The sequence below is a fragment of the Aulostomus chinensis genome, chromosome 10 (genome assembly GCF_037954235.1).
Source record: "Aulostomus chinensis isolate RoL2024-O1b breed Wild chromosome 10, RoL_Achi_v1.0, whole genome shotgun sequence".
NCBI classification, from domain to species: Eukaryota; Metazoa; Chordata; class Actinopteri; order Syngnathiformes; family Aulostomidae; genus Aulostomus; species Aulostomus chinensis.
In genome coordinates this window covers 27744029-27764028 of record NC_141329.1, presented here as the reverse complement: position 1 = coordinate 27764028, position 20000 = coordinate 27744029, and the positions used below count along the sequence as shown (strand labels likewise).

At 47.0% G+C, this 20000-nt stretch overlaps 1 protein-coding gene and 1 long non-coding RNA gene across 3 annotated transcripts in view; one reads left to right on the top strand and one right to left on the bottom strand.

Moving 5' to 3' along the window:
• The first annotated feature begins 4919 nt into the window (after positions 1-4919).
• Positions 4920-19651, top strand: LOC147255112 (uncharacterized). The gene is made up of 2 exons (XR_015118219.1): positions 4920-6079; positions 13811-19651. It is a non-coding gene; the product is annotated as an uncharacterized LOC147255112 (long non-coding RNA).
• The window catches only part of nova2 (NOVA alternative splicing regulator 2), an 83865-nt gene continuing 80608 nt past the window's right edge, over positions 16744-20000 (bottom strand). For both annotated transcript variants that reach the window (XM_086216810.1, XM_086216809.1), the window contains one exon: positions 16744-20000. This exon is cut by the window's right edge and continues 8838 nt beyond it. The gene's annotated coding sequence lies outside the window, so the exon portion shown is untranslated.

Sequence of the window (20000 nt, the reverse complement as noted above, 5' to 3'; positions counted from 1 at the left end):
CTGGTTTATTTTCGCGGCTGGACCCTCGCGTGCACCTCAGTGTGCAGCAGTCACAGGGGACCTCACCAGGAAGAGTCTGTTTCAGACAGTTTAAGAAGAAAATCCAGAAATATCAGTCACATTCATGAAAAGTTGTGTGACGACCTGGAAAGATGATGCCTCTGGGCTACAGCTCTCACCCAGGGTGAAGGTGCACTCAACAGGGTCTAAATAAATGAGTTCCATCAAAACTGAACAAAATCAGGCTCCGCGTCTGGGAAGAGCGAAGCCGTTCTGACGCCATGTTGCAGTCGCCATGATATTTTGGGGTGGAAAAAGGCTGATTTTGTCAGTGAGCATGAATGCTGAGTCAAGTATAACAGAAGCTTTGAGTCGGGATGTTTAGACGTTTCAGTGACGGATTGTTCGGGGGAACAAGTACTGGCTTTACGTCTATTTTCATTGTCCCCAAAACAAAAGAGTTAACTTTTTTTTTTCTAATCCAACTGGAGGAAATTTTGAAACTTTATTAAAACCGTGTCGTGTTCAGCAACACAATATGTATATTTGTGTATCATTTTCATATATGATTCATGTATCATTTTATAATCCTACGTATTAGTTAGCATGTAAAGATGAAATGGCTGTTGTCTAAGAATCGAGCCTTGTGGAACTCCATGCAACGCGCCGCTACCAGCTGTTACAAGCAGGTCTTGACGGTGTGACTTCAGCCAACCATCAGACCTGTTGGTTACTATATTTTTGTAAGTGTAAATGCAGACGTCCAGAGCCTTGATGGGAGCAGTCTCAGTACTCTGACGAGGCCTGGAAAATGTCTAGATTGTCATTTTCTGCCAGAATATTGCTGAGTTGTCAACACGGCACCCTGAATTTCTCCAGATAGCGAGACGCTACATCTAAATCAGACACTGTGTCCTGATGGCTCTGACGGTCGGGCGCGCTGGCCAGGCATGTGAGGGACATTTCCTCCCGGCAGTTGTTCCAAAGAGCATTCTGCTGCAGATCAAAACACAAGGTAATGTCATCAGTGACCGAGTCCAGCGCTCGCTGACCTGCAGTGGAGAAAACTGTTCAGTGTGTCAGTGATGGATGGGCCAGGAAAACCCCACAAAACACAAGACTTTGCCACGAGAGTTCGGTCCCTGTTCGCTGTTTTCACATTTACAACTGTGAAGTCGAGACGGCCTTTCATGTCTCGCACCATGAAAGCACTCTAACCTTGAGGAAGTAGTAACTGCAACCCAGGCCTGTGCAGTGGTTTGCCAACCAGATGTTAGCAGACGCCTCGGCGCATCATGAAACATCGTTATTTCCCAGTTTGGCTTCTTTTATTTTGGAGGGTGATGAACTTGTTTCACTGAATGCAACGCCAGTGGTGGTTTATCACCGGTAATAACAGATGATGTGACGCTATGGATATAAATTTGAGTGTCACTTCACCACCCGAGATAAAAAGCAGAGACGGATCTTAAACAAATACAGACGGAGTGACCTCCACCCGCCGCTGCTGGCCGGTAGGGGAGGGAATCTTCCACCGCTGGACAACAGAACACAAACCACTGGAAGTCTTTTCAGTTCATCCAAGAGTTGTGGATCGGGCGCCAAATTTGAAGAAATTTCCTGAAGGTGTTCCTAAGATGACAAATGTAATTACATAGAAATAAAACTCTCAGAAACTGAAGTTATTTATCTCATCTTAACTACAGGGGAGACGTATCCTGACCTGCTCGACTCCACCAACACTTTCCTACCGTGGCTGTTTTATTTTGCTCTTCCGCCTCCGTTCATGTCTCATGTTCTTGCCTTTGCTCTCTGCTGTTGACATTTTTTTTTTTATTTATTTAGGAAAATAATAATAAAAAAAAGTCTGCCAAAGAATAAAACTCCCTCTCAGTTGCAGACACAGTTGCATGTTGGGAGGTTTTAGTGTTTAAACCAAGAACCAGTGTTTGTCTTTTAGCCCAAACCAGGAGGATCGAAACAGGAGGTGTGCTTTTGAGAAGGTAAATGAGAAAAACCAGAGTGGAAACACAGAAATATGAATAAATCTCTAAATATCAATCTGTTTCTGCTTCAGGGTGAAAAAAAGTCAGTGCACTGATAAAAACAAAAAAAAAACAAAATCAGAAACAAAGCGATGACCGTGCGATGGTCGCCATCAAGAGCTCCTAGCGGAACGTCAGCAGATGAAGGAGTGAGGCGCCAATCTTTGGGTGCTCGGCGCATTTTGAACATTTACGTTTCTGAGGCAGAGGCTCGCTGTCAGAAATGAAATGATTTGTGGCTTTTATTTTTCACTTGAATTTTTTTTGCAGTGACATCTTAAAAAGTTCAATGGGGGGGAGGGGGTGTTGCCGATTGGTTGACGGTCTTTTTCCTCTCCCTTCTCCCCGTTTGGCACGATGATTTTTGTGAGCTCAAATCCCTTCAGACCAGCAGCAGAGAGACAATGTGATAGGCTGCACCGAGAGTCTGTTGCTAGGCTCATTGTGAACACACCAGTCAAGTCTGACATGTGTTTTCAAAGCAGCCCTCTTAGCAGCTTGCAGCAGTTGCCATGGAAACCCCATTGCCATTCCCCCCATTGCTTGGACCGCTCGATATCCCGAAAGCTTTTTCAGCGTCTTGGTGTATTAAAGATCTGGAAGACCAACAGTGAGAGCTGACTTTGTGTTGAGGTTTTTTTTAAAGCATTTTCTTAACTATATTTGGAGTGTTTGTGTGTGTGTGTGTGTGTGTGTGTGTGTGTGTGTGTGTGTGTGCGCGTGCATGCGTGTGGGTAAGCAGTCAATCGCTGAGAAAGACAGACGTCCTTCCTTTGACCTTCCCAGCAGATGCAGGCGTGGACTGAGACCGTCAGCTCTCTGTGAGCGGCTCGTTCTGCAGCCTTGACAGAGCCGAGGTGGGATTTAGAACAGAGAGAACAAAGAGAACATAGAGAGAAGAGAACCCAGAGAACTCGCTATTCACCCAGTTTATTAGGGACGCATTAAACGAGTTCTCCAACTTCGTCATGTTCCGGTCTCTGGTCTGAGTTGCTGGACCGAGACCCTCATGTCTGGAGCTCTGTGAGGTGGAAATGATTTTTCACACTTTTTAAAATTTATTTTTAAAGAAATCGTTATTTATAAATTTGTGAAACCCGTCAACAAATCAGCAAGCAAATATTATGGCATGTTTTTATTTACCGGTCAGATCGACGCGAAAGGCTTCCACAAGCTTTTGAGTGAGAGCAAACCGTTTTTCTGAGAACTTCCTGAGGGAACCGGGAGAACCCCTTCGGTTCCCCAGATCCCACAACTCCTGGTTCTGGCTCTGAGTTTTTATTTTCCGTCTTAAAACCTGCAAAGTGAGAGCGTCGTCTGTTGTTATTCACTGTCATCGAGGTCGTGGTGTTCGCCGCCGGGGCTGCTGACCATCAACACGTTGGGGTTTGACCTGAAGACAGAAATGCTGAAAATCACACACAAGGCTTAGACCTTCGGATCTGGGATCCATCACCTCGCCGCCGTTTGTGTGTCCTGATTCTGGGTCAGAGGTCGAGCTGCTGCTGAGGGTGGGGGGCTGCTGACACCCCTGCGGTCCCGCTGGGCGACCATCTGCCTGCAGGGTGGAAGCTGACGGGCCCTCCAGCCCAGAGTCCTCCTCACTGGGTGTTGGCAGAGTCTGGCTGTTCTCTGGAAGCAGTTATGGCAGACACAGTGGTTTAGCAACAATTTCCCTTTTCTAAGGTTTGGCACCGGCTGTTGGTGAGCAGAAACTTGAACCCACTCAGCCTCTCAGCTGCTGTGTTGAGTGAAATCAGGGCTGTTGACTTCGTGAATTAATTCTCCCAAAAACATTTACTTTAATATTAATGAAGCAATAAAAACGGGTAATTCCTGCCTGTCATCGGCCCTGCTGCACCAGGTCGAGGGAAGTCATTCTGGCTGGAACTTCCATTCTTTTCCCCTGCGCCTCCACGCGCACACGAGGCTTTGCTACACCCGCAAAGAGACGAAGGAGAATTAAAAGGAACAAAAAAAACGAGAGAAAGGAGGGTTTTTTTTCTCATCGTGCACTTGGAGAAAAAAGTCCAAATGTTGAGGGTAAAGGTGAAGTGCTGATACGTTCACTGACAACAGGAAAAAAGCTCTGTCAAAAAAAGTCCCCCACTTCTCTTCTTTCCTACCATCAGAGAACAAAGTGATCCAAGAGTAGAGGAGGAAACAGCATGGAGGTCAGCGACGCCATCTTGGTGGTTGGCGCTGTATTTGCGTTGTCTGATTTTCATACTCAGCGTTGGCTGAACGATTTCAGACGACATGCATCATCATGCAGGTGACGCGGCGACGCGGCGGGAGGAGGAGCTGGTTGAGGTTGTCAGTCATATCAGAAAAGTTCTTTTGTTCATCACAAAATGACCTCAGCTTGTCTCCTCAAGTTCCATCAACTTGAAATTCCAAAGGCAGCGGGAACGCTAACTTCTCGAAGTCGTACTGAGTCGTGGCTTCTTCCTTTTTACAGAGAACTCCAAGGATGTGAAGCCATCGGCTACTTTGCATATCAAACAGGTCCAAGTCTGATGAGGATGACGTCCGCAACCTGCTAACTTCCCCAAAACTGCAGGTCGTGATGAAACCCACTGCGGAGCGAACAGACAAATCAAGCTTGGTAAAGACATGTCACATTCTCGTAGAGGAGCCTGAGGCGAGCAGCTCCAGACGCGCTCAAACGTTACACAGCTGCTCTGCCTGGTTCGCCATCTCCGAACCAAGGTTCACGTTATTTTAACCAGCGAAAAGAGAGAGGGAGGGAAAAGAGTAAAACAGATTAGTGGCATGTTCCGTGACCTCAATCTGCTTTAACCCGTTTATGAAACTATTGAGCTGTTGACAGTAATCCAGGAAGAGACGGCGCTCTTATGTCATCCACAGAAATCGGCCAGCAGAGCAGAGAGAAGCGCTCCCCCTCGCTCGCCGTTATCGTCTCCTCTCCTCTTTTCACAGGAGTTGGAAGAAGCTCATTTAACTGCTTGTTTTACTGTTGGACGCCGTATAAAACAGTTGTGTTTATCCAGCGGGCTGCAGTGTGTTTGTCTTCTCCGTGTAATAATGGCGGTTTAGTGATATTTGTTGGCTGCATCTGCTGTTTTGAGAAGGTCTGTTGCTGCGTGAGATCATTTGTATGGACGGTGGATTCGCCAGCGCAGTGTCGCATAAATAGACCTTTTGTATCAACCGCCAACGGCGAGAACTCCTCCGGCGCTCCGTCTTAATGGAGCAACATACATCGGGCTGACCCCTGACTCCAAACACTGAGCTGTGGTCGGCCAACTGTCCGGCCTCCAGGACTGCACACAGACATCAGAAGCAGGCAGGAGTCCAGCAGGACGCGGGCGGTTGAGGAATCATAAAAGGTGGATTCACTGACACAAAGGTCCGTTTGGGGGAAAGAGAGTTAAAATAGCAGCGTTTTGTACTGCCGCAGCTGATCAGTGGCCAAGTTTACACAGGGGGGACATCAGGTTAACAGCCCCCAAACACGTTCTGGCTTTATCATCCATTTTTAATGAGAGCACCGGCACAAGGCTCCAGCTAAAGGACAACAACTGCTCATCGCGGGGCGGCAACACGATGTCATCAAGTACACATTCCTGCTCATTTGTTGCACAACGGTGTCGAGGTTAAGACGTTTGCAGCTGCCGAATGAAAGTGAAGGCAGACCATCCTGATAATGAACGCCTCCATCTTCCACCGGCAACAAACGCAGAGTCTGAGCAGAGCTGATGGGAGGCTGGAGCCTCCCGGAGATCCGTCCACTGCTGAACAACACATTTTTATGGTTTGAAACAGACAATTACAGAAAATCAGCATAATAGCTCGGCGGACATTCTTCTGTAAAGCTCCCAAACTGAAGTCTGCAGCAGCCTTGTGACGGCCGCAGCCTCTCTAAGAGCAAATCAAGGTGCCACGTGCCCCTGAAGGGGCCGCCAGAGAGCAGAGGGGGTGCACCTCGCTGTGTCTGCACTGAGGATGTGCAACCTCATGTCGTAATCATAACAACTGAACGGCTGGATCATGTATTTCATGCAAAATAGGTACGTCAAATGGTTTAAAGATTCATGGATTTACTTTTTCTTGTCTCAGGTGGAGAGGGAAGTTTAATGAGTTAGCAGCTAGCAAAACGCAGCTAGCAACCAGCAGCTAGCCACCCGCAGCTAGCAACCGGCAGCTAGCAACCGGCAGCCTGCAACCGGCAGCTTGCAACCCGCAGCTAGCAACCGGCAGCCTGCAACCCGCAGCCAGCAACCCGCAGCTAGCAACCAGCAGCTAGCATGTTCTCATTTCCCCTACATTCACATTGAAGAAAGAAAAAGGCAAAAGTAACAAAGTCTAATTGGTGTTGCTGATAACTATTTGTCAGGGGGGTCATACCTCCATCATCAGATCTGGATCCAGAATAGATTTCAAAATCCAATAGATTGTTTCTCAATTTCTTATTCTACCAAACTGCAAACAAACAGACAACCAGCGGCGGTGGTCACATGACCTTCTTGGTGGGGTAGAAGCTGTCTTTGGGAGAGATGTGTTTGTGTTTGATATTTTATTTTGGTCCCTCTGCTGATATTTTAACAGTTTCACCTGTCAGACTCTTTCTGCGGGGTTTCTGTGTTTCCTGGCTGACTTCTTTTCCCGTCAGGGTTCGTCTGACGTCTCCGGGGTGTCTGAGACGGGTGGAGAAACCAGTCCGCTGGGCAGAGCTGAGCGAGGCCGGAGGCGACTGCGCTGTGATTAAACTTAGCAGTGAAATGGTTCTCCTAGCGAGTGGAACAGCGGCAGTCGTAAACGCAGTCACAGTTCCTGGGTTTTCTTAAAGGAACCTGCCAGCTCTTTAGGAGATGTGCTTGGTTTCCATCGTTTTTAGAGGCGGACAGAGACGCCTCGCTCGCCTCTGGTGCTGCAGCTCCGGGCTCCACCAGGCCGCCTTGTCTGCAACTGACAACGAGTTCGGTCTCATCTGCTGTTCACAAGACTCCAACTCCCTTCTGCTTCATTTCTTTTCATTCTTTTACCAACAAATGTCACATCTTTAAATCGATGGAGTCACTTTACGCCGAGGCAAAGCAGAAATTTTATTCTTTTATTTTTTGTTTGTGAGGGACGATGCAAGAAGCTTTGTAGCCGTTGACAACACCAGGACACAGGTTTGTTACTGGCTTTCTTAGCTAAGACTAATAATCCCGGACTCTGGTCAAGCTTTTCTACTAGAAAACAAATACAAAATATTCTTTGTATCGATGATAGGACAATTATGAAAGAGATCCTTCTGATACCTGAAGAGGTCCCTCTCCTGTGGTGATGGTTTCTCCCGGAGTGGACGAGTGCAACCAGCAGCACTCGCGCTGTTGCTGAGCCGCGTCAGCAGAGCACCGGTCAAACCTGCCTGTGAAAATGAAATATGTTTACTCTTTGACCTTTTTTCGACCCGTATTTATCTAAGATCCGCAGGGATCAGCTGACTGCTAGTTAGCTTCACACAATGACTGGGAGTGGAAGGGCAGGTTAGCATACCCTGATCCTGCCAGCTCAGGTTCCAAAGCCTGAGGTTTGTCTTCTGTGTTTCCCGGGTCAAAGAGATGAAGCTCAGATCTTAGTCGGTCCAGAATGAGCCTCCTCATCCTTCGTTCAGCCTTCTGGCTTCACTTTAACACCAGTACAGGTGAGCTGGCATTGACTGGTTTTATTTAAAATAAAATAAAAAACTAAACTGGGATTCCTTGTCTGACCTCCATGGCACAACCACGTTTTCAGGGAGGAAGCTGATACGTCTTTATGAGATTATTCCTGCTTTCACTCCTCCTTCACACTTCAGATGAAAATGATTACCAGGATATTAAAGCTTCAAGCTTTCCTGCATGTTTTTTTGTTCCTGTAAAACAAAATTTGGCAAATGGCAGCACTGGAGACGTACAGGAGAAGTATTGTATGTACTGTATGTATAAGTATGTAGAATTTTCCTGATATAAAGTGGGAGAAAGCTAAGCTACACCCCCCCCCCCCCCCCGGACTCTTGGTCGGCTTTGACGCGTTGAGCTCGTCATCAAGTGTTTACTTTCATCCCTTAATGACTCGACTTATTAATTATTGGAATGTTGATGGCGTATCCAGCTTGGTTTTGTTCTTTGGTATTGTACCTTTGAATATTTAAAACAAGCAATTGTGTAACAGAGTCATTTACATTAATGACCCAACAGATACATTTATGGAGCTTTTTCTGAATCAGCTGGTCATAAATTCATACTAGCGGCGTGTGATTGTCTCAAGTGCTTCATGTGCTTGACCTTGAGTTTGACCTGAAACCAGCAGAAGTGACTGCATCACTTGCGGGGTTGTGAATCATTCCTGTGACGTTTAAATGTCATAAATCAGCGTTGGACTTCTCGGGTCGTGACAACCATTAAAGTGACAAATGTTTCCTGGACACAATTTGTTGCTCTGTTTCTGCTAATAAGCCTCATTAATTAATGAGCTCTGTATTTTTACAAGGAGATTATTTTTCCCCTGAAAACAAACGATCCCCCAGCACCTCGTTAGAGCTTCAGTCGGTTCTGATGAGCAGGTCGTTAACGGAGGTTTGCTTCATATCCTCACCGTTTCAAATGTTTACACAGGCTGACTAAAAGGGCTATTAGATGAAAATACAGGTTTTCTCTCTCTCTCTCTCACACACACACACACACACACACACACACACACACACACACACACACAGTAACTTGTCTCGCTCTGTCCCATTAGCATACAAATGCAAATTAAGGATGCATAACAAATCTCTCTTGGCCATCTTCCTGGTGCAGCCTCCTTCACATACTAACACACTCGCACTCCAGAGTTTTACAGGATTATTCAGCAGCAGAAGCCGCCCCTACCCTCCTCATGCTAATCTGTCCTGCTTGGCCCACACAGCATCGCTGCGCCGCAGCATTTAAGTCAGAGTTCACCTTGTCCTGCGTCCCTGAAGGAACCAAAAAAAAAAAAAAAAAAGGAAAAGAAATCCCTCTTTGGGTGCTTGGTTGAAAACAGACTCCAAATTAGCTTCATATTTACATCCTCTTTTAAAAATATGGTCGCACTTGCACAGAAAACCCTGAAAACCAAAGAATAGCCGTTACGCTAAAAGCTGCACTCAGGACATAGAAGCAATACTCAGCTTGTGTGTCCTTGACATGCCAGGCTCTTTACTGATAGTGCACTTGAAGCCTGAAGGACAGGCTTCTAATCAGAGGACTGACACTGATCCCAGGTCAGTCAAACCACGACAAAGAGCTAAAAGACAGCATTTTACTGACTGTAGCGCTGAGGAATGAAAGAGTTGTGTAATCACTCTCTGATGATGTCATAGTACACAGGAGGTACGGTTCCAGTGGATTAAATCATGTCATGTGGTATCAGATAGACTTTAGTGTCCTGAGCACATCAGCAGATGTTACTGCAGAGGGACACGCGTGTGCAGGGGGACATGCGTGTGCAGGGTAAAAAGTCAGCATGAGAGAACCTATAGATGCGTGTATTTTAATGTTGCTGGGAAATAAAAACGCTAGGGACTTATTTTCACTCCTGAAGCTGCTAACAGGGTCAAACACGTGAAGCAGTGATTAGGTTTCTCTGTTGCGCCATGGAAAAATGTATTTATTAAAGCATTTATATGCTGCGGAACAAAACAAAAGAAGAAGCAGAACAGCCGAGAGATTGCAGAACACATCATGTACCGTGATACCGACGAAGAAACCACTGAACTGCCTGCAGTGCTGTGGAAGTCCTGGTTTGTGAGCTACATATTTGCGATATGGAATAAACATTCAGAGCCCCGTCAAATGTAAACTCCTCCTGGAACTGTCACCTTATCCTGGTGGAGGAGTCTGAGTGCCCTGAGGACCCTAGGAGCTATGCTGCATTTTGCCCCTGGTAGGGTCACCCAAGGCAGACTGGTCCGAGGCGAAGGGCCAGACGAAGAACGGTTCAAAAGACCCTTCATGGAAACAAGAACTAGGAGTTTGTGTACCCAGCCCGGAGGGGTACCAGGGCCCAGCCCTGGAGCCAGGCCCAGGGTAGGGGCCCGTTGGCGAGCGCCTGGTGGTCAGGCATTAGCCCATGGGGTCCGGCCAGGCCCAGCCCGAAAAGCTTACATGGACTCGTGCCCCCATGGACCTACCACCCGCAGGAGGACCTGGAAGGGTCAGTGCAGTGTGGTTTGAGCAGCAGACCAAGGTGGGGGCCTTGGCTGTCTGATCCCCAGACATGGAAGCTGGCTTTTGGGGACATGGAATGTCACCTCTCTGGCGGGGAAGGAGCAGGAGCGGGTGGAAGAGGTTGAGCATTACCGGCTAGATGTAGTTGGCCTCACCTCGACACGTAGCTCCGGGTCCAGAACCCAAGAGGGGTTGGACTCTCTCCTTCGCTGGAGTTGCTCCAGGTGAGAGGCGGAGGGCCGGGTTGGGCTTTTTGATCGCCCTCAGACTCTCTGCCTGTACGTTGGGGTTTACCCCGGTGGACAAAAGGGTTGCTTCCCTGCTCCTTTGCGTCAGGGAACGGGTTCTGACTGCTGTCTGTGCTTATGAGCCGAACAGCAGTTCAGAGTACCCACCGTTTTGGAGTCATCCAGCACCCTTGACTGGGGACCCCATTGTCCTACTGGTGATTTCAACGCTCACGTGGGCTATGACAGCGTTACCAGGAGGGGCGTGACTGGGCGGAACAGCAGGCCTGACCTGAACCTGAATGAAAAAAATGATGGGGAATTCAAAACAAAACGGACTGGAAGGTTACACTTCCGTTGCCGTGGTATCTTTCGTGCTGCCGGTTGATTGATTTTTCTTAAATCCTCAGAGGTGATTGGTGTTGTTACGTGAGCCTGTAAGATTTCAGGGAAAATTCATGCTGTAATTAACAACTAATTATGCATAAACGAGTATGAAAGACCACTGTTGGTTCAGTTGGCTTCTCCAAAATAGCTGTCAAACCTATGAAATTCAAAAATTCCACTTCAACTTTCAATAATGTAGAAACATTCTGTTGTTTTTAAAAGCCAGCATATCCATAAACTCATGGAGTTGAATGTGATGCTAAAACTTCACCCTTTAATTTCTGTACAGTTTTATTCTATAAAAGAGAATTGAAATTCTTTTTTTTTAATTATTTTTACAGGATCCAACCTCCCAATTTGTCCAGTTTGCTGTAAGAAACTAAATCCGCTCTTTTGAAACACGTCAGCCTTCCTCTCCTCTTTGGATTCAGTCAGACTGGATGTGTTTGGACAGATTGACCGACCGTCCTCCAGATTCCCAACATCTGCTGTTTATGCTGGCGACAGCTCGCCGTCCTCCCACCGTGAAGTAAGGCAGGTTGTAGGAGGAAGGGAGGTGAAGAAGGACGATAAAAAGAGAGAGAGAGAGAGACGGATGGTGGAAGGTGTTGCTTCATCGCTGTAAATGATGGCGATTGAAGGCTCACAAACTCATTTTTCCTGTTTTAGTTGGGCAGAACTTTTAAATGAACGCGAGTAGGACAGTCAGCAATCACCGGTTTGTCTCTGAGTGGATGGAGCCGCAGTTTAACCCTTCAGGTGCTGCTGCGAGACGGCAAGGGATATTTTTCCCCCAAACAGAGATAGAAGTCATCATTTAAAAAGAAAAAAGTGTTATAAAGTTACGTTTATCAACCGTGTCTAGAATAAAACTTTGCATCCTGGAGAAATCTTAGACCACCAGGATGTTGCCGTCCCCGACGCCGACCTTCCACTGATTGCGGTTTCATCTATCGATCGGCGGTCACGTGACTGCGGCTCATTTGTTGGAGTGCTGCAGCAGCGGGAATCGTCCTGCCCTCACAGCCAACCACATTCACCAAACCGCATGGATCTGACCTGGACGGACTTGTAACCCCCCCCCAGCTTCAGTTAAAGAACCCATTAATCACAAGGGCTCCTCTCCTCCCCCGCGTGTTCTCCCTCCCCCATTAGGAACCACCGATACTCCGTGGGACTCATTAGATTAATTATTTATACTAATTACCAATAAACGCTAACAGTTTAAAGGGAACGCTGACGTTCCACTACAGGAGCGGCTCCTGGAAGTGGACGTACCGGTTCTAAAAAGGCTCCTCCCCAGGGACGCTGGGGGTGTTCGCGGACGCAGCTGTAGGGGACGCATCCCGTATTCTCGGTCCCGCAGCATAAAAAATTGGCTGGAATGCTCTCGAGACCCTGCCCCTCTTTTCCTGCTCATCCCCCTCATGAATTGCGAAGCCTCCACTGTTGCTAATAAGCTCCTTACAGGACCGCCGTCTTCGCCTGCACCAGGTTTTGCAGCAACGAGCGAAACCTGACGGTGGACGTACCACCGTGTGTGAGCCACACGAACAATGAGAGAAAACAAGGCCTCAGGTTGAGGTTCCAGTGGGAAAATATTACACAGCACCAGTCAAACCAGTGTGGCTTCAAAAACACAGGCTGGTGTGCGTTGAACACCACCAGGCCTCAGACAGGAGAATAATGAGACGGCAGCTCTGAGGTTCAGCCTCACCCCTGCCAAACTGGGGCAGTGAGACGGTTTTCTTTTTTAAAATAGAATCAAAATCGCAACAACGTTGATTATTGTGAGATAAAATGTTTTTTTTAAACAGTTTTTTTCCGGCTACTTTTAAAAATCTATCTATGCATTGTAAGGTGACCCGTTGGATTATTTGATCACCCTGACTAAGTTTTAATCCTCCTTCCCTTTTTTCTGGGCAAGTCTAACCGATTTACCGTGGTTCCGTCTCCCAGAAACTTCTCAGGAGCGAACTGGGAATTCTTGTGAACGGCACCTTTGCGGTTTACTGAGATCTATTCTTAGGCTTCACATGAACGAGGGAGCGCGCGAAGAAATGAGAAGAACGGATGAGGAAGGAGGGAAATCGATAGGCTGCCTCTGAGAGAGGAGCTAGCAGAAGCAGGTGCTTCGTTACTGCTGACAAGGATGGATTAGCTCGCGAGTGTTAAAGAGTTGCACTCGGAGAGACACTTCCTGATTAATGGAAGGACCCGTTCATCAGGACTGCGGTGGTGTGAGTGACACCCCAGCGCCCCAGTTTCAGAGGAGCCTGTGAGCCGTGCGCCGCTATCAGGCCTACAGGAGCTCCGCTAGTTTATCATGCTAGCTGTCACACAGGCTCCTCTGCAGCTCGCAGAGCGCAGGGAGGTTCAGGCCTCAGAGTTCTGCTCAGAAGTAGGCCAGCTAGGACGGAAATACACCGGTGCAACTTGTACAAATGTCCTGGATACGTGAAGAGTACATTGTTTTAAAATATTCCTAATCCCTCTTTGGATTAAAGTGATACTTCACTCAAAAAGAGATTGTTGGGGTTTTTTTGCCTTCCAAGTTCTCCTAACCCAGAATGCAGGAAGAGCCGGTCACGTTGACTCAGGCTAACAACGCCACACTCAGCATTCATGTAGCTCGAAGCTAACTGCTAACTAAAGCGAAAAGCTGCAATCGGCTGAGCTCGCATGGCACGTATTTGTGAGTACTTGGAAGGCAAAATGTGTTCCTTGGGTGAAGTATCACTTTGATAAAGGGTTAAAAAAAAATGCTGGCCAGTGGCCGACAGCTCATTCGAGAAAACCCCACAGCAAAGAAAGAAAAAAAAAGAAGAGGAAGCGTGGCGAGAATAGCTACCATTGGATATTTGCTGTGGAAACAGAATGTTGTGGTGTCCGTACAAAGATTTGATTGTTTCTTTCGAACCCTGTTTCAGCTTTCAAACTGTAGGGGTTTTTTTCTTCCTTGCAGGGTTGCAGCTAAACTCCCTGCAAAAACCCCCGAACTTCATGAAGTGGAGAGACAGAGGGAGCTTCCCTCAGAAGGCCTGGCGATCAGGTACCGGGACTGATTGTGCAACTTACCTCTGGCATCCTCTGAGGTTCTGACGCAACCTACAACGTGTTTGGGAGCTGATCTAAGGCACGATAACTGTCTTCACATCTCAGTGGAGGATTTTGGACTCACTGTTTGGTTGAGGACACAATCTGGAAACACACTTGCAGCGAATTGAAACAATAACACACAGAGACAGGGTTTTATAAGACATGTTTCTTGGATGCAGAGTCGCTCTGAAGGAAAAAAATAATCTCAGTTACAACTCAACATGTAGAGGTGACCTGGAACTTTCTGTTGATGCACATTGTAGTAAAACTATGAAAGGCAACGTCTCAGGCGGCATTCAGACCAAATCCGGCGCTGCAGCGGAAAGGCAGGTTTGCTCCTTCATTCGAAGGCGGGTAGGAGGTGAGTCAGAGTCGACCTCAGCAGAGGCGAATCCCAGCGTCACACCGCAGCAGCCAATCGCGTCGGCCGAGATTGATGGTCGCCCTCCGGCCGGCGGACATTAACAGCAAACATTTCTGTCGGTTTGTTTTTGGGCCGGAGGAGAGGAGGTGGAGTAACGGGTCGGGGGGAGAATCGTCTTCTCCCGCACGGAAGCGCAACCGCTGCAGCACCTGATTGTGTCTGAAACCGGCCCCGGCCCCACTTTCATCATCATCATCATCATCATCATCATCATCATCATCATTCAGGACCACAGTCATTGAAAGGCACTATTCTGGTGCATTATGGGAATTGTAGGCTGCAGCATTTTTGGAACTTGGTACATATTAGGGACTGAAAGTCAGAATATCTTTGTCTCGCAAGTTGCTGACACTTTAAGTTTGTTAGATGTAATTCCAGTGTCGGCGTTGGCACAGGACAGTTCACACTACATGATTTTAGCCCCGCTTTTCAACTCGTCAAAGTTGGAGCGCAGTAAACAAAATTCCCAGATTGGAGGCAACGTGGCACAGTGGTTTTGTGTGTGAGTGTGCGTGTGTGTGTAGATCCGTCAGCTACCTCTGGCGTGCCAATCCCACGATTCACCAGGGGAACCGACAGTGTCAGTTCCCACTTGTCCTCAATGAGATTGCATTTGGAGAAACAAATCCAAGTTCATCAGTTTATGACATCATCCCAGTGTGGAGGTTCCCCCACCGTGAAACTCGTGATCAACCAGAGAGACTCATCAGGGACTCCTGATCGTCTAACCTGTGACCCTGGTTCCACGAATTCACGTCACGTCAAACTTCAGCGATTTAAAGAGTCAGAGTTCCGAGCAGCTCGAGCCAGAATCCAGATTAGAGTGGCTTTTCCTTCAGGTGGCCGACTCGTGGAAATTTAGGCTCACGGGCGATTCATCTCCCCAGAACTCAAGGCGTGATCCGATCTGATAACGTTCCAGATAAATCAACTAGTGTGAAGAGTTGGCCCGCAGCTGGGAACCCCTAACACTGTGTTCCGGGTTGTTTTTGCCTCAAGGCGACTCTTGCGGGAATTTCCTCTAAATTTACCTCAAACATCCACCAGGACTCGAGGGTGAACTCGTGTAATTTGGCGGTCAAAGGTCACTCGTCACCTCAAAATCAGCACGATCGCCGAAGAAAACCTCGAGAAAACTTTCTCCCAATAGAATTCAAATATCCTGTGGGACTCCAGGATGACACGACAGGGAAAAAAAAATAAAAATTGGTGGTCGAAGGTCAGTGTTGCAGGCTTACGCCACGGAAGCGACTTTTATTTCTAGTTTGGTGTTAAAAAGCTGCACAATTATTCCATAACCTCTCAACCCTATGAACCCTAACCATGCCAGTCTTGCGCTCCAGTGCAGTCAGGACAGTTCCTTTCGTGCGCTAATTTTGATGGCGCCTCTTTGGTTCGTCCCAACAGCCGCCGCTCGCTGCTGACAGGAAGCTGTGCTCCGCCCTGAACCTGTCGTGTGAGCACTGCGGCGATGTGACAGCTAAAGTCATGTAGTGTGAATTTGGCTGAAGTGGCCGCTTCTGTTTCCAATCCCTAACCTTCTCTTTGGCTCAGCACACGAGGTTGAAACGTAAATCTGTTTTGTTTTTCCCTCTCTTTTTTTTCGCTCTCACAGCACTTCGACTTCCACAAAGTAACACAATCTGCTCGACTCCCTTTACACAAGCAGTTTGAATACAAAGTGAATCTTTGCTATGATGGCAACCTTGTAAACGTGATATGTGTGAGTTTTACTGGTGCGCTCTACAAATACAGAGCTAAAAAAACGTCTCAGCTGCCAGGAGGACCCACGTGTTTGCTCGTAACGTTGTGCCCTCTATTGTATGAAAACACCACGCAATGCTGTGACCTTCTTGCTGGACGCCGGAGGAACTTCTTTAGTTGGCGTATGGAGAGAGGTGTGTGGGAGGAGAGTGACAAGAGGTTGGTCAGACCATGCTGTGAATAGTGACTCCGTTTCCCAGGGGGCTTTGCAACAACAGCTCAAAAAGCCACTTAGCCGATGGCATGGAGAGGGCAGAGACGATTTGGCCAGAGGTCTCGGGAGCTGATTGCCTGGTGGAATCATGGTGGATGCAGGGGTGCAGGTGTTTGTTGATCGGATGACTCTGGTGCACAGGAGGATTGTGGGTAGATGGATATGTCAGAGGATTGAGCCCCACCCCCTTCTTGATTGTGATGCCTGTCGTAGGGAGGGCAATGATGTGTGAAGGTGGATCAAACCCTGATTGTCTGTCACTCTTCTCAACTAAATCAAGCCCTCCTAGAGAAGCTCGGAATGGAACCAACTTACCTCGTACCAGCGCGTCTACTGCTTTATCCTGACTCTCCCGACAAATGTGTGAGGGCTGACGCCTTAAGACTAAAGATGCTAATTTGCTTCAATGGTTTATTTTACCCATAACCATGTACAAATAAACAAAACCTTTACAGCTTTGTATGGTCACACATGTAGCATTCATTGGTCCATAAGCACTCCTCACGGCGACATGAAAACACTGTTATAAGACACCGACATTGATTTATAGCATCGGCATCTCAACGTTGCACTGACGTCACAAATGTACCATCCATTCTAACAGTTTCATTGCAAATCAAAATAGTCACATGCAATGATTGAAAAAAATTACATTACCTCATGTCACATAGAAAGTAAGCGAAAAGTTCCATCATTTAGAAATAAGTACTCTTCAGAGATTTGTCTCTTTTCTTTCTTTTTCTCTCTTTTTTTTAAGTCCTAGACATTCTTTCAACAGCGTTGTTGGTCTCATTTGGGTTGTAAACATTAGTGCCTAGCTTCCTTCACCTGGCTGGCTGTGGAGCATCTCTCAAGAGAATTGGTCAATCAATACTATCAATCAACTGATCGAATTGGTCAGTGGTCAATCGATGGTTGCAGGAATTGATCATGACAGGATAAGACTGGTCTTTGGGCTCAGTTAGGGGCAACAGGACACCAGCGAGAGACTGGAGGACACTGAACAGCAAATCTATAGAAGACACCCTGAGAATCACAACTAGGTCTCTGGCATTCCTTCCTCCTATCCTCTCTCTCTCTTCCTCTACCTCCTCTTCTACGGAACGATCATAGTCAGGTGGGCGTGGTCTCGGACGTTGAGGAAGATGGTTGGTTGGTAGGTTGGTTTGTTGTGGCGGGAAGCTGGTTGCCATGCAACTGGCTCCTCTGTGGTTGGCATGGAGACAGGTTAAGGTGGATTCTGACCTTGTAAAGTAGTATGCACCACGTACAGTAGTATGAACAGTAGGATGTAATACGCAGCTCTGGGGAATAATACAGGAATTTCAAGCCGTTTCGAAAGGACAGTGAAGGAAAAACAAGTGTACCTCCGGCCCATCGGAGAACTCGGTTTCTGTGCCGGTGCCTAGAGATGCAAACGTCCGTCTTTGTGACTTCTGATAAAGTCGATGGTGGTTTTTTTTGCTCCACGAAGAAGTAAAAGAGTTATTTCTATCGCTACGGTGACACCCGAGGTCTTTGTTTATCTGGACAGAGGTTTTTGTTCTTCTTTAAAAATGCTTTATTAAAATGACCGCGATTGCGCAGTGCCGAAGCTGAGAAGGGCAGTTCTCGTTTTCGATTCTTTAATGTCGGTATCTCGCGTTAACGGAATCATTAAACTCGTTACTTCAGGAAAAAAAAAAACCTGTGCTTTTTTTTGGAAGGTGAGATAATGGACTGCTTATCTCGACGTTAACGGATAATAAACTTGTTCTTTTTCAAGTCGTTTCTTGAGATAAATACATGGACCCGTCACAGTGAGGCAACAGGCTTAGTTATGAACCCGCTAGCACGAGATAAAGTGCATCAAACAACAAATCAAAAAAAAAGAAGACACGTTCGGCCCTCCTGAGCCTCCGTAGTCCTGATGCTGGGGGTCTGGGCTACACGTGAAAACCGCCTCACTGACCCTCGAAAACAAATCATTTGAGGTATACTTGTTTTTGTTTTTAGAGCGAGTTAAGGAGTGCTTGGTTTCAGCAAAAACCAAATCAAGCGCCCCTTGAAGGTGGAGACTGTTGATGACGAGTATTCCTCCCCAGATCTGCCAGCATGTAACAGTAGATCGTGACAGTAGTATGTTATCGATGGAGAACATCACATGGGGCTGACGTGGTGTGCAGCAAAGGATGGCGCAGGGGGGAAGGCGGTAGTGGTGGACAGTGATTGGTTGATTTGGTTGGTCAGGTGACTGAAGGGGTTATGGACAGTCGAGTTGAGTCAGATCACATGATGAGGGTTTGCAGCTATAACGTCAGGAGGTTCCATTAGGAGCTATGGAAGCCTGACAGGTTTTAGCTTTTGGTGGACACTGGACAGAACACCCACCCACGAACCCCGCCCTCACAGAGCACACACACACACACACACTCACTCTCTCTCACACACACATTTACCCCGCATATTAAGTAAACATCTCACACGCGCATTCACGACAAAGACACACTCGCACTCTTGCCCACCCCCAGACTTGCGATGTGTTACTGTGATGATGCAGAGTGTGGTGGAAGGTGAAGAATAAGACAACGGAAGACAGGTGATGCTAAAATGAACATTTATAATGACTGCTGTTGCTGTCGCAAAATAAGAATCCTTAAAAAAAAAGACCTCATATATATTAGCACTAGATTGCCCACTTCACTGGTAATCCACAAGTCAAGAAACACAACTCACTAGGTTTTTTTTTTTTCTCTTTACAAACACAATGCTACAATTACATTAAATATTCAATACTCTTTAAGTCAGTTAATGAATGTTGTTAAAAGCAACCACTAAAATACTAAAAAATAAAAACAAAACAATAATATTAATTCACCTTTTTCCAGTCGTTCCCTTTTTCTCGTTGTTATTTATTAATCATAATAATAATAGTCTGAGAAATAAATAGCTCATGTGTGGGGAATGGGGCAGGCAGCATAAATCAAGAGTGGAGCTCAGAGCGATGCGATGAAATGGTGGAGTTTAATCTCACTGGAATTCTTTCAACATGTCTCTGATGTCGGGGCGGAGGATGGAGAGATGCCGCGCCTCTGCGGGGGTTCATCATCTGAGACCTCCCTTCTAGCATGTAAACTAGGACTGTATTGCACAAACGTTAGCAGCTCCTCATTCCCAAAACCCGGAAGTCCTTTTTTTTTTTTCTCTCTTTCCCCCCTCCTTCAAATTTTTGGATTTCGTCTTCCCTGGGTTTTATTCACGAGAAGCTGAGTTGAGCCGTTGTTTTTTATTTTCCCCTCTCTCTCTCTCTCTCTCTCTCTCTCTCTCCACAATGATATGCCGGTAACACGACCGGTAACGATGGCTTGATGGTCAGAGATGCTAGCGCCACTAGAACTCACTGATAAGAGAACATCAACAAATGTACAAAGTTGCGGATGGCTCGGACTACTTCTGATAGTTGGTGCTGGATGAAAGCCGGCCGACAGGGGAGCTAAACAGCAAATACAGTAGGTGAAGCAACACGAGGAGCAACAGCACGGTTAGCACAGTAGAACTAGAGGTCACACAGGCAGACCTCACTAGCAGGTGATGAACCATCGTCTACCGCCTCCACTTCCTTTATGCTGCCGGCCCCTTCCTGCTCGACACTTCTGTCCTTACAGCTCGGCAAAA